The sequence below is a fragment of the Ranitomeya imitator genome, chromosome 2 (genome assembly GCF_032444005.1).
Source record: "Ranitomeya imitator isolate aRanImi1 chromosome 2, aRanImi1.pri, whole genome shotgun sequence".
In the NCBI taxonomy this organism is placed as follows: Eukaryota; Metazoa; Chordata; class Amphibia; order Anura; family Dendrobatidae; genus Ranitomeya; species Ranitomeya imitator.
In genome coordinates, this window is record NC_091283.1 from 281,169,129 (window position 1) to 281,184,813 (window position 15,685).

The window sequence follows — 15,685 nt, forward strand, 5'->3', positions numbered from 1 at the left end:
AATCTAGTAACAAAACATGACGTTTCGACTCTCCCGAGTCTTAATCATACCATCGCTAAAAGACAAAAAACAGAATATCAATAAATACAAACACATAGTATCTATAATCTAACACTGTTAGCGTCACTCTGTCCCAAGCCTTTATAGACTGCGCAAGCGCCGGCGCAGTTTGGACCCCACAGAGTGACGCTCCCAGGAGATCGCGGTATGCGTAAGCACTGAACGCACACCGCGATCTCCAACGGATAGCAGGGACGTGGCAGGAGGGTAAGTATCGGCTATATTCACCTGTCGGTCCCGTTCCAGCGCTGCATGCCGCTCTCTTCCGGATCCTCTGCCTGTGACGTTCTCAGTTCAGAAGGCGCGATGACGCGCTTAATGCGCGCCGCCCTCTGACTGAACAGTCACAGCCAGAGGACCCGGAACACGGAGCGGCACGCAGCGCTGGATCAGGGCCAGGTGAATATAGCAAGTGCTGGGGGGCCTGAACTAGCGGCGATACCGGCACCTGACCCCCACAGCGCGCCGGTGTCCCTGCCTGCTCAGGCCCCCCAGCACTCGGCGCCCAGTGACGATAGGTGAGTATGGTATTTTTTTTTTTTCATACATTCCAGCAGCATACAGGGCATATACCATGGAGCATCTTATGGGGCCATAAACCATAATGGAGCAGTGTACGGGGGCATATACAATGGAGCATCTTATGGGGCCATAAACCATAATGGAGCAGTGTACGGGGGCATAGAGTATGGAGTGTCGGGGGCCTGAGCTAGCGACGCTACCGGCACCTGACCCCCACAGCGCGCCGGTGTCCCCGCCTGCTCAGGCCCCCCAGCACTCGGCGCCCAGCGATGATAGGGGAGTATGGTTTTTTTTCTTTTTTTTATATATATCGCAGCAGCATACGGGGCATATACTGTACTATGGAGCATCTCATGGGGCCATCAACCATAATGGAGCAGTGTACGGGGGCATATACTATGGAGCATCTTATGGGGGCCATAAACCTTTATGGAGCAGTGTACGGGGCATATAATATGGAGCATCTTATGGGGGCCATAAACCTTTATGGAGCAGTGTACGGGGCATATAATATGGAGCATCTTATGGGGGCCATAAACCTTTATGGAGCAGTGTACGGGGCATATACTATGGAGCATCCTATGGGGGCCATAAACCTTTATGGAGCAGCGTACGGGGCATATACTATGGAGCATCTTGTGGGGGCCATAAACCATAATGGAGCAGTGTACGGGGGCATATACTATGGAGCATCTTATGGGGGCCATAAACCTTTATGGAGCAATGTACGGGGCATATAATATGGAGCATCTTATGGGGGCCATAAACCTTTATGGAGCAGTGTATGGGGCATATACTATGGAGCATCTTATGGGGGCCATAAACCATAATGGAGCAGTGTACGGGGGCATATACTATGGAGCATCTTATGGGGGCCATAAACCTTTATGGAGCAGTGTACGGGGCATATAATATGGAGCATCTTATGGGGGCCATAAACCTTTATGGAGAAATGTACGGGGCATATAATATGGAGCATCTTATGGGGGCCATAAACCTTTATGGAGCAGTGTGCGGGGCATATAATATGGAGCATCTTATGGGGGCCATAAACCTTTATGGAGCAGTGTACGGGGCATATACTATGGCGCATCCTATGGGGGCCATAAACCTTTATAGAGCAGTGTACGGGGCATATACTATGGATCATCTTATGGGGGCCATAAACCATAATGGAGCAGTGTACGGGGGCATATACTATGGAGCATCTTATGGGGGCCATAAACCTTTATGGAGCAGTGTACGGGGCATATAATATGGAGCATCTTATGGGGGCCATAAACCTTTATGGAGCAGTGTACGGGGCATATGGATGGAAGCAGCAAATTACAGAATGGTGGCGCAGGATGGGAGCAGCACATGACAGAACGGGGGCGCAGGATGGGAGCAGCACATGACAGAATAGTGCAGCACATGACAGAATGGGGGTGCAGGATGGCAGCAGCACATGACAGAACGGGAGCGCAGGATGGGAGCAGCACATGACAGAACGGGGGCGCAGGATGGGAGCAGTACGTGACAGAACGGGAGCGCAGGATGGCAGCAGCACATGACAGAACGGGGGTGCAGGATGGAAGCAGCACATGACAGAACGGGGGCGCAGAATGGGAGCAGCACATGACAGAATGGGGGCGCAGGATGGGAGCAGCACATGACAGGATGGGGGCGCAGGATGGAGCAGCACATGACAGCATGGGGGCGCAGGATGGAGCAGTTCATGACAGGATGGGGATGCAGGATGGAGCAGCACATACCATGATGGAGACCATATACCAATATAAATGCTCGCCACCCGGGCGTAGAACGGGTTCAATAGCTAGTGTACATATATACAGGTCTGCAAGGTACATGCGTAATATACCATATGTCTATTAGGAAAGTTGCAAAGAGGTAAGTCGAGCGACCATAGACCCTAAGAGCACCAGCGAATCCACCGAGGTGAATAAAATGCTTATGATATCATAGATGTGGAGAATATAGGTGTTCTAGAGGTCAAAAGTGGTATAGACCAGGAGGAGACAGTACAGGAGGCAGTAGACATTAATTACCTTGGTATGTAGATAAGAATGCCTAAATGAAGCAAATCCTTAGTTTTTTAGAAACATGGGTAGTGCTGAAAAGGATTTAATAAGGAATATAGATCAGCATCGTGAAAAGGTGAAGCTAGATTAACCCCTTAATCCCATATGACGTACTATCCCGTCAAGGTGACCTGTGACTTAATTCCCAGTGACGGGATAGTACGTCATAGTGGATCGGCCACTGACATCCGGCACTATGTGCCAGGAGCGGTCACGGACCGCTCCCGGCACATTAATCCCCGGCACACCGCGATCAAACATGATCGCGGTGTGCCGGCGGTATAGGGAAGCATCGTGCAGAGAGGGGGCTTCCTGCGGGCTTCCCTGAGACCCCCGGTACAAGGTGATGTACTCACCTTGTACTGAGCGTCTCCTCCCTGCAGGCCCAGGATCCAAAATGGCTGCGGGGCTACTTACGGGTCCTGCAGGGAGTACTTCCGGGACCAGAGCAGGCTCTGTTACCTAGCAGCAGGGCACGCCAGATCGCTGATCTGACATAGTGCTCTGCAAAGTGTCAGATCAGCCATCTGTCACTATACAGTGATGTCCCCCCTGGGACAAAGTAAAAAAGTAAAAAAAAAAATAATAATAAATTTTTTTTAGATGTGTAAAAAATAAATAAATAAATAAAATTCCTAAATAATGAAAAAAAAAAGTATTGTTCCCATAAATACATTTCTTTATCTAAATAAAAAAACAATAAAAGTACACGTATTTAGTATTGCCGCGTCCGTAACGACCCGACCTATAAAACTGTCCCACTAGTTAACCCCTTCAGTGAACACCGTAAAAAAAAAAAGGCAAAAAACAACTCTTTATTATCATACCACCGAACAAAAAGTGGAATAACACGTGATCACAGACGGATATAAATAACCATAGTACCGCTGAAAACGTCATCTTGTTCCGCAAAAAACGAGCCGCCATACAGCATTATCAGCGAAAAAATAAAAAAGTTATAGTCCTCAGAATAAAGCGATGCAAAAATAATTATTTTTTCTATAAAATAGTTTTTATCGGATAAAAAGCGGCAAAACATAAAAAAATGATATAAATGAGGTATCGCTGTAAACATACTGACCCGAAGAATAAAACTGCTTTATCCATTTTACCAAACGTGGAACGGTATAAACGCCTTCCCCAAAAGAAATTCATGAATAGCTGGTTTTTGGTCATTCTGCCTCACAAAAATCAGAGTAAAAAGCGATCAAAAAATGTCACGTGCCCGAAAATGATACCAATAAAAACGTCAACTCGTCTGTTATGATAAGGTAATTCAGTACCACAATGGACATAGAGGTCAGAGCACATACAGTGACCTGACAATAACCCAAAAACATTGAACGAGCTCTGAGACGTGGGAACTCTGCTGACCGCAATCCCTAATCCTCTCCAACCACACTAGAGGCAGCCGTGGATTGCGCCTAACGCTCCCTATGCAACTCGGCACAGCCTGAGAAACTAGCTAGCCTGAAGATAGAAAATAAGCCTACCTTGCCTCAGAGAAATACCCCAAAGGAAAAGGCAGCCCCCACATATGACTGTGAGTTAAGATGAAAAGACAAACGTAGAGATGAAATAGATTTAGCAAAGTGAGGCCCGACTTTCTGAACAGAGCGAGGATAGGAAAGGTAACTTTGCGGTCAACACAAAACCCTACAAAAACCACGCAAAGGGGGCAAAAAGACCCTCCGTACCGAACTAACGGCACGGAGGTACACCCTCTGCGTCCCAGAGCTTGCAGCACGCAGGAAAAAACAAATAGACAAGCTGGACAGAAAAAACAGCAAACAAAATAGCAAAGCGGAACTTAGCTATGCAGAGCAGCAGGCCACAGGAACGATCCAGGAGGAAACAGGTCCAATACTAGAACATTGACTGGAGGCCAGGATCAAAGCACTAGGTGGAGTTAAATAGAGCAGCACCTAACGACTTCACCACATCACCTGAGGAAGGAAACTCAGAAGCCGCAGTACCACTTTCCTCCACCAACGGAAGCTCACAGAGAGATTCAGCCGAAGTACCACTTGTGACCACAGGAGGGAGCTCTGCCACAGAATTCACAACACTCGTCCCTCAAAAAACAAGATGTCACATGACTCTGTGGACCAAAATGGAAAAATTATAGGTCTCAAAATGTGGTAACGCAAAAAATATTTTTTGCAATAAAAAGCGTCTTTTAGTGTGTGACGGCTGCCAATCATAAAAATCCGCTAAAAAACCCATTATAAAAGTAAATCAAACCCACCTTCATCACGCTCTTAGTTAGGGAAACATAAAAAAAAAATTAAAAACGTATTTATTTCCATTTTCCCATTGGGGTTAGGGCTAGGGTTGGGGTTAGGGCTAGGGCTGGAGTTAGGGTCAGGGTTGGGGTCAGGGTTGGGGTTAGGGTTGGGGCTAAATTTAGGGTTAGGGCTGGGGCTAAAGTTAGGGTTGAGGCTAAAGTTAGGGTTGGGGCTAAAGTTAGGGATAGGGTTACATTTACGGTTGGGATTAGGGTTAGGGGTGTGTCAGGGTTAGGGGTGTGGTTTGGGTTATGGTTGGGATTAGGGTTAGGGGTGTGTTGGGGTTAGGGTTTCAGTTAGAATTGGGGGTTTCCACTGTTTAGGCACATCAGGGCTCTCCAAACGTGACATGGCGTCCGATCATAATTCCAGTCAATTCTGCATTGAAAAAGTAAAACAGTGGTCCTTCCCTTCCGAGCTCTCCCGTGCGCCTAAACAGGGGTTTACCCCAATACCCAATTTATCTTGTTACCCTTGGGAAAATAAAAATTTGGGGGTCTAAACAAACATTTTTGTGGGAAAAAAATAATTTTTATTTTCACGACTCTGCGTTATAAACTGTAGTGAAAAACTTGGGTGTTCAAAGCTGTCAAAACACATCTAGATAAGTTCCATAGGGGGTCTAGTTTCCAAAATGGTGTCACTTGTGGGGGGTTTCTACTGTTTGGGTACATCAGGGGCTCTGCTAATGCATCGTGACGCCTGCAGACCAATCCATCTAAGTCTGCATTCCAAATGGCGCTCCTTCCCTTCCGAGCTCTGCCATGCGCCCAAACGGTGGTTCCCCCCCCCCCCACATATGCGGTATCGGCGTACTCAGGACAAATTGGATAACAACTTTTGGGGTCGAATTTCTCCTGTTACCCTTGGGAAAATACAAAACTGGGGGGCTAAAAAATAATTTTTGTGAAAAAAAGAAATAATTTTTATTTTCACGGCTCTGCATTATAAACTGTAGTGAAACACTTGGGGGTTCAAAGCTGTCAAAACACAGCTAGATAAGTTCCTTAGGGGGTCTACTGTCCAAAATGGTGTCACTTGTGGGGGGTTTCAATGTTTAGGCCCATCAGGGGATCTCTAACCTGACATGGTGTCCCATCTCAATTCCTGTCAATTTTGCATTGAAAAGTCAAATGGCGCTCCTTCCCTTCTGAGCTCTGCCATGCGCCCAAACAGTGGTTTACCCCCACATGTGGTGTATCGGCGTACTCAGAACAAATGGCACAACATATGGACCCCTCAAAATGACTTCAAATGTGATGTGGTCCTTAAAAAATATTGGTGTTGTAAAAATGAGATATTGCTGGTCAACTTTTAACTCTTATAACTCCCTAACAAAAAAAATTTTGGTTCCAAAATTGTGCTGATGTAAAGTAGACATGTGGGAAATGTTACTTATTAATTATTTTACATGACATATCTCTGTGATTTAAGGGCATAAAAATTCAAAGTTGGAAAATTGCAAAATTTTCAAAATTTTCGCCAATTTCTGTTTTTTTTTTCCACAAATAAACGCAAGATATATCAAAGAAATTTTACCGCTATCATGAAGTACAATATGTCACGAGAAAACATTGTCAGAATCGCCAAGATCCGTTGAAGCGTTCCAGAGTTATAACCTCATAAAGGGACAGTGGTCAGAATTGTAAAAATTGGCCCGGTCATTAACGTGCAAACCACCCTTGGGGCTTAAGGGGTTAAGGTAATATAAATAGGGTCCCTAGTTACAATACCTAGTTGATGGTGAGGTAATACATGCCCAAAATACACGGTCATTAGGAAACATTGGTCTTTGTTACACAAAGCCTACCCCACTGTGGAAACCTTTCAGTCGCCACCTCTAATGAGTACAAGGAGACCCAAGAACATCAGACCACCTCGTACGGGCCGACATTGGTAGCACACAACCTCAGACCACACCGAGGCTTCTTGCCAGCCATCGACAGGGCACTTTTCCATGTCTAAATTGTGAAAAGGAGGAGGAAATAAATCCAAAAAAGATAACCTTGTGTCTTATAGTAAAATTGCTTTATTAAAGTGCAAGGCAAGAGGACAATGGTGACAACAGAGCAGTCCAACAATAAATAAAAACAACTAGCACATACAGGACACTAGGGAATCTGCCTGCCGACCCATATTAACAATAAAAAGCTATTTAGCATATTGGGTCCAGATGACAAGACCAAATGGGGGCATAGCCTATGTCAAATTGATCACTTAGAGAGACCGCTATATCCCATACATAATAGTGCGACGATTAACATACAGTACAATATAGCTATAGTAAAACAAGGCTATAGAAAACGGTAGGAGAGTAGTTAATACATCACCCCAAAATGGTACTTCACAGATGCAGAGTCCCAGTGTCCGCCCCAACGCGCGTTTCGGAACACCTTTGTCAGGGGTCGCATAGTGAATTGCAGAAAATGTGCAGTATAAAAAGGCCAAGGACCGGAAGTGAACCCGAGCTGTACCCCGGAAGTGGCAGCGCGTATCCTAGCAGCCGCCGGCACAACAGAGGAGGGCAGCGTCATCCAGGCTGTGCGGGCCCCACGTGATCCGCCCACAGTAAACACTGGATCGCCATCCACCAACGGACAAGCAGGCGGGCGCATGCGCAGCAACATAACCGAGGCCAGGAGCGTCATGAAAGGTATGGGCAGAAACAAAGAACAGATCATAATGATCTGTGCTGACAAACAAAACTCAATCAATCCAGGGATCATTGCTAACATATAAACAATGTCTTGTATACATATATGAAATAATAAGTCCAGAGAAGTATCGGACAGAGAAAGATGACTGGCGCAAATGCATACTCCAGTGGTACTACAGTTTAACCGTCATATATAACAATCTCATAAATAAAGGTAAACATATAACAATATTTAGTAACAAAGCTATACCCGCACAATATGCCCATATATAACAAATAACTTAGTACAAAAAACCACATCTCTGGACATCAGTAGTCTTCTTTTCAGTATGCAGCACAGAGAATATCCACTGGATAATAGTAAGGAGACGATTTTCCACTTCTTTCATTTCTCACTCCTTCTTCTTTCCTTGTCCACCATCTCGTATCACCTTCACCAAAGATATATGACATAGACGGGGGGAGACTTCATGGATATGGCCGAAAGGTAGCATATAATAAACTAAAACTAAGAATATATAAAAAAGCATTAAAACAAGTTGGATATGAGTCTATTACCAACAAGAGCACTCCACAGTCTAATGATCACAAAAATGGGGCAAAACTTAAATTATCATTGAGACCAAGGGGGTGAGTTGTCCGCAGGATCCAGATCCATTTTGCCTCGAGGCGTGCCAGCCTGGTAGTTAGTTTGCCACCTCTAATACCAACATCCAGGCTGTCAATACCCCTAAGCCTAATCAGTTTTCCATTACATCCGTGGTGTTCCCTAAAATGTCTAGGGAGTGTTTTTAACTCCGCAATATCAGATATATGATTAGCTGCTGCCTCAATTCCATGCACATGTTCACAAATGCGGATCTTAAACTGGCGGGATGTGAGCCCCACATATACTAGGCCACAAGGACATGTGGCGTAGTAGATGACAAAACGTGTTGTGCAGTTAATCATTTTTTTTATATTAAATGTTTTTTCTCCACTAGAATCAAAGAAGACATTAGTCCGATCCATGTTAGGGCACGCCACGCAGTGGCCACAAGAGAAGGAACGACACCGAGGAGGAACACTATCAAGGAAGGTGGCTCTTGGTACTCCCTCATTGTGACTCCTCGTCAGATGATCTTTAAGGTTCCTAGCACATCTGAAAGAGATGAGGGGGCGATCAGGTAAAATTTTGGATATAGTTTTATCCACCCTGAGAATAGGCCACGATTTAGATAAAGCCTCACGGATTCTGGAGGCCTGGGAATTAAAATTGGTCACAAAACGTAGCTGCCTATCAGAATGCCTGGATCCACTCGATGTCTGACTGTAAACCAAAGACTCCCGAGAGGCAGATCTAGCTCTGTTGTAGGCCCTCTTAATGGACCTCTTACTATAGCCGCGATCAAGGAATCTGGTCTGAAGTTCTTTCGCCTGTTGCTCGAAGTCCGACTCAGTCGAGCAGATCCTTCGCAGGCGAAGGAACTGCCCGACTGGTACAGCTCTAATAACATGTGGTGGGTGACATGACGATGCGTGCAGCAGGGAATTCGTGGATGTCGGCTTCCGGAACAGATCGGTTTGTAAGAAACCGAACTGATCCTTCTTGATAGTGACATCCAAGAATTCCACTGTCTCCCTACTCCAATGATATGTAAGGTGAATATTTAAATCGTTAGTATTTAATCCCTCCATGAATGTAAAAAGTTCATGAGGGGGTCCCTGCCAGATCATGAGTATGTCGTCAATGTACCGGGCCCATAGAAGGGCCCGGTCCATTGACGACCCCCGATCAGACAGGAAGAGGTCCCTCTCCCACAGCCCCAGGAACAGATTAGCATAGGAGGGCGCAAAGGCCGCCCCCATGGCTGTTCCCTGGAGCTGCAGGAAGAAGGACCCCTTGAACACAAAAAAATTATGTGTTAAAGCAAACTCAAGTAATTCTTACAAAAACCTTCCAAAATCAGAGGGGGATCTGGACAAATCAAGGAAAAAACGTACAGCATTCAAACCATCTTTGTGTTTGATGTTCGTATATAACGATTCAACGTCAGCTGTCGTCAAGATTGTATTCTCGTCTAAATGGACAGAGTCAACTTTCTTGAGTAGCTCCCCAGTGTCCCTCAAAAAAGAGGGCAAATTTGAAACCAAGGGTTGAAGATGGAAATCAATCCATTGGTTGATATTCTCGAGGAAGTTCCCATTCCCCGAAATGATCGGTCTGCCAGGTGGCACCTAATAACACCTCCGGCGACAGCAGCATCCAAGATACCATCCAGTTGTGCACTGAAGGCCGACAAGGGATTAAAGGTCAGCTTTTTATAGCAAACGGTGTTATGTAATTGCCTAAAGGCCTCCTTTTCGTACATGACCTTAGGCCAAATGACCACATTACCTCCCTTGTCGGCCGGTGTCAGTACAACATCTGGAATGCTCTTAAGATACCGCAGTCGTATCCTTTCGTCTCTACTTAAATTGTCCCTCCCAAGGTGTTGTGGTATTTTAAGGAGATCCTGGGTAACCACCTGGACAAACATATCAATAGGGGTACATGTGGAAAGAGGAGGGAACCTCTTTGACCATGGTTTAATAGCGGGTGGAATCTTACCTCCCTCTGCGATGTTTTCACTGGAGAGCTCCTCAAGAGTCCTTAATGTATTCTGCTCCTCCTCTGTAGGGAATAGTTGGTGAAGATTGTCATCAAAAAAGTAACGTTTAAACAATAAAGATCGAGCAAACAGGTGAAGATCCTTAATCACGGAGAAAGTATCAAGGCCCGCCACCGGGGAGAAAGAGAACCCCCTACTTAAAAGAGAAAGATCAGATGGAGAGAGAACATGATCGCTAAGGTTAATCACCTTATTATCCTTCCCTAAACGATCAGGTGAATGCGGGGTACGTCTTTTATAGGGGTGATACCCCCGTGCTCTATACCCAGTGGCGCCAGATCTTGTAGTGATCGAATATGAAGAGACATCAGACTGTTCACTCAGGGAGGAGATGGAGGTCACTGATGGTATATGTTTAAGGCGTTGTTGAACACGTTTAGCCTTCCTCCATAAATACACAGTATGTTGCTGGTAGTCCCTCTGATCACAATTGAATTTATTAATTTGAGATTCATGAATTTTCTTGACTACTGAGTCAAGGGTTTTTTCCAAACTAAGATCAAAAGTTCTTATTTTATCAGCGGGACAACCAATACGCAGCTCGTTTTGTGTTGAATCAATCAGTTTGTCAAGCTCACATATATTATTTGAATTGAAGCCAATCAATAGTTTAATAAGTGCTGATGAGCACGTGCTACAAATATCTTCCCAATTAGAGATAAACTGGACATCTACTGGAAAAGTGGGGATCACACGAACTCTAAGTCCCCTTGGAATCATGTTAGAGGCCAAATATTTTTCAAGGAACGCACGGTTCCACCATAATTTCGTTCTTTTGATTAGTAAATCCTGGATAGAAGAACACAGGTCATCCCATTTGTGATCATCAGACTGCGGAGCACCCACACTGCCTCCAAACACTTGTTCCACTTGGCCTAGCCAGGCCTTCTCTTTTGCTTTATAATCCATACGGATACCACCAAAACCTGTGCAAAACACAGCAAGTACAAATTGAAGAAAAGTAGGGGTAGCCAAAGGCAAAAAATATCTATAGTATATCATCTGGGAAAATTATAGTTAAAGTATAAAGAAAAATACAAAGTAGTAAACGCTCCCAGCTGGAATTGTTTGCTTTATTAAAGTGCAAGGCAAGAGGACAATGGTGACAACAGAGCCGTCCAACAATAAATAAAAACAACTAGCATATACAGGACACTAGGGAATCTGCCTGCCGACCCATATTAACACTGGGACTCTGCATCTGTGAAGTACCATTTTGGGGTGATGTATTAACTACTCTCCTACCGTTTTCTATAGCCTTGTTTTACTATAGCTATATTGTACTGTATGTTAATCGTTGCACTATTATGTATGGGATATAGCGGTCTCTCTAAGTGATCAATTTGACATAGGCTATGCCCCCATTTGGTCTTGTCATCTGGTCCCAATATGCTAAATAGCTTTTTATTGTTAATATGGGTCGGCAGGCAGATTCCCTAGTGTCCTGTATGTGCTAGTTGTTTTTATTTATTGTTGGACGGCTCTGTTGTCACCATTGTCCTCTTGCCTTGCACTTTAATAAAGCAATTTTACTATAAGACACAAGGTTATCTTTTTTGGATTTATTTCCTCCCCCTTTTCATTATATGCTTTCTTTGATAACCGTCTTGATCCGATATTTGGGCAAAACAATTCCAGCTGGGAGCGTTTACTACTTTAACTATAATTTTCCCAGATGATATACTATAGATATTTTTTGCCTTTGGCTACCCCTACTTTTCTTCATGTCTAAATTGCGCAGCATGCTCAAATGTCATTAAGTCGGATAATGTCACTCATCCAAGGACAGGGAAATCCTATTCCATACAGGGCTTCTTTACTTGCGATACTAACTTCGCAATCTACGTCAACAAGTGCCCCTGTGGCCTTCTATACGTTGGCGAGACAACGCAACACGTCAAAGATCGCATAGCAAGCCACAAATCTATGATTCGGTGTGGCAAAACGTGGCTTCCTATCCCTGATCATTTTATCACCCAAAAACACACCGCGGCCCAATTAAAGCTTCAGATACTCGAGCAGGTCCCTCGTCCCAGAAGAGGGGGTAACCATATCAAACTACTTATAAGCAGGGAAATCTTCTGGATTCACATGTTAGACACCCTTTCACCCAGAGGTTTGATTAGGGAAATAGACTGGCTCATATGTTAAAATTCCAGTATTAACCATTTGTTTTTTCTTTTATACTCATCACACAGGTGAGTTATCATTGCAGTTCCCCTTTGTTATTTTTATTTGTCTTCATATTTTTCTCTTTATTTTTTTATTTTCCTTTTTTATTTTTTATTTCTTATTTTATTCTTTTGTTGTTTTCTATTTTTCATCTTTATTTTTCCATATAATTTTTTCCCCACAACTGTTTCGTATTACTTTCCAACAACGAAGAGTTAATGAAAAGGCCGGCACAAGAGCAATGCAGACTCTTTAGGACTTTGGACTCCTAAATAACTGATCTGCAGTTGTCACGAATTAACAGGGTATACGGTGCTCTGCAATTTAAAGCGTATATAGCTGGATGAACATCAAAACAAGTAAGTATGCGACACTCACCCTTTTTTTGCTGTGTATTCGTGCTCTTTATTGGATATAGCTTGTACAAGTTTATACATCCATGTTAGGACATCAGGTTCACAGGAGGTTGCGGTAGTGGAGAGTGCACGACGGCCGTTTCGCACGGAATGTGCTTCAACGGGTCCAGGTGATTGATTACCAAACGTCATTTCCCTTTAAAGGGTTTTAGACGTGCATGCAAATACGTACATGAAAAAAATATTAAAAAACAAGTGAAAGTGACTTAATAACAAGTAATCATCTCTAAAATGCAGACTTACAACCTTTGATATTAATACGGACCCTTTTTTATTGCGTTGAAAGCGTTTATAAAAATACTGACATCTAATCTGTCGTTCAGGCCAATAGGACCTTGTGCATTGGAATTTAGAATCCATCTGGCTTCTTTTTGTAATAATAACCTATTTTGATCGCCTCCTTGCGGGGGATATTTTACAATTTCTAAGCCAGCGAATTTTAGCAAGTTTGGGTTAGAATTATGTACCTCTTTCATATGTTAGATTAACCTCAGACAGCCTTTGCCTGTTGTTATTGAGTTATAGGTTCTTTGAATCTCGTTACCAGCCGTCTAATTGTTTTGCCAATATAGAAATATAAGCAGGGACAAAAAAGAACATAAACTACGAATTTACTCTTACAGAAAATGAAATCCCGAACTTAATAATAATAATCTTTATTTATATAGCGCCAACATATTCCGCAGCGCTTTACAGTTTAACAGTTTCAAACACAAAATTCATAAGTAACAACGTTAAAGGGAACCTGTCACCCCGTTTTTTGAGATTGAGCTATAAATACTGTTAAATAGGGCCTGCGCTGTGCGTTACTATAGTGTATGTAGTGTACCCTGATTCCCCATGTATGCTGAGAAATACATTACCAAAGTCGCCGTTTTCGCCTGTCAATCAGGCTGGTCTGGTCAGGTGGGCGTGTTCACAGCGCTCTTTTCTTCCCCAGCTTTCCGTTGGTGGCGTAGTGGTGTGCGCATGTCCAGAGTTCCAACTTCCCTGCGCCCACGTGAAGACACAGCGCGCGATCTGCGCTGTAATCCCTTGCATCGGTGGGGGCGGCCATCTTCCTGTGGCCGCGCGTGCGCAGATGGAGTGCTCTGCTGCACGGGGCTTCAGGAAAATGGCCGCGGGCAGCCGCGCGTGCGCATTAGAGATCGCGGCGGCCATTTTCCCAAAGCCGAGTTTGCATCTCGGCTTTGGGAAAATGGCGGCCGCGATCTCTAATGCGCACGCGCGGCTGCCCGCGGCCATTTTCCTGAAGCCCCGTGCAGCAGAGCACTCCATCTGCGCACGCGCGGCCCCAGGAAGATGGCCGCCCCCACCGATGCAAGGGATTACAGCGCAGATCGCGCGCTGTGTCTTCACGTGGGCGCAGGGAAGTCGGAACTCTGGACATGCGCACACCACTACGCCACCAACGGAAAGCTGGGGAAGAAAAGAGCGCTGTGAACACGCCCACCTGACCAGACCAGCCTGATTGACAGGCGAAAACGGCGACTTTGGTAATGTATTTCTCAGCATACATGGGGAATCGGGGTACACTACATACACTATAGTAACGCACAGCGCAGGCCCTATTTAACAGTATTTATAGCTCAATCTCAAAAAACGGGGTGACAGGTTCCCTTTAACAATACAATAATTAAAGCAAAATAAGACAACCCTGCTCGTGAGAGCTTACAATCTACAATGAGGTGGGGGAGATGCAAAGTACAGGTGTGTATTTACAATGATGCATTTACAATCATGGTCCAGCCATCTTCAGGGGTTGGGGAATAGATGGGGATAGTGAATGGGCTACACACAAACATAACATAACTTTGATTAGTGAACGTGATAGGCCGCTCTGAACAAATATGTTTTGAGCGAGCGCCTAAAACTATGCAAATTATGGATTGTCCTAATATCTTGGGGTAGAGCATTCCAGAGGATTGGCGCAGCACGGGAGAAGTCTTGGAGTCGGGAGTGGGAGGTACGGATTAGTGCAGAGGTTAATCGAAAGTCATTTGCAGAGCGCAGTGGTCTGTGTGGCTGATAGACAGAAATGAGGGAGGAGATGTAAGGGGGTGCCGCACTGTGGAGAGCTTTGTGGGTGAGAACAAGTACTTTGAATTGTATCCTGTAATGAATGGGTAGCCAGTGTAACGACTGGCAAAGAGCGGACGCGTCCGAGTAACGATTAGCCAGATGGACGACCCTGGCTGCTGCATTAAGGATGGACTGGAGAGGGGAAAGTCGAGTGAGGGGGAGGCCAATTAATAAAGCGTTGCAGTAATCCAGGCGGGAGTGGATCAGGGCGACAGTGAGGGTTTTAGCTGTCTCCATGGTGAGAAAAGGGCGGATTCTAGAGATGTTCTTTAGATGTAAGTGGCACGAGCGGGCAAGAGATTGTATATGGGAGGTGAAGGAGAGATCGGAGTCAAACATAACACCCAGACAGCGCGCCTGCTGCCGGGGTGTTATTATGGTGCCACCCACGGAGAGGGAAATGTCAGATTTAGGGAGGTTAGTAGATGGTGGGAGCAGAAGAAGTTCAGTTTTGGAGAGGTTGAGTTTCAGATAGAGAGCGGACATGATGTTGGAGACTGCGGACAGACAGTCAGTGGCGTTCTGTAGTACAGCGGGGGTAAGGTCAGGGGATGACGTATATAGTTGTGTGTCGTCGGCATAAAGATGGTACTGAAAGCCAAATCTGCTGATGGTCTGTCCAATTGGGGCCGTGTAGAGAGAGAACAGAAGGGGGCCAAGGACTGAGCCCTGAGGTACCCCAACAGTGAGAGGAAGAGGAGATGAAGTGGAGCCAGAGAACAGAACACTGAAGGAGCAGTCAGAAAGGTAGGAGGAG

General features: G+C 45.0%; 1 protein-coding gene across 3 annotated transcripts in view; it reads left to right on the forward strand.

Moving 5' to 3' along the window:
* Positions 1-15,685, forward strand: part of LOC138663147 (zinc finger protein 271-like) — a 119,774-nt gene that overhangs the window by 26,846 nt on the left and 77,243 nt on the right. Inside the window, exon 2 of one of the 3 annotated variants that reach the window (XM_069749286.1) lies at positions 8,591-8,773. The exons of the other annotated variants lie outside the window; for them this stretch is intronic. The gene's annotated coding sequence lies outside the window, so the exon portion shown is untranslated. The remainder of the gene's footprint in view (positions 1-8,590; positions 8,774-15,685) is intronic. 3 annotated transcript variants of the gene reach the window in all.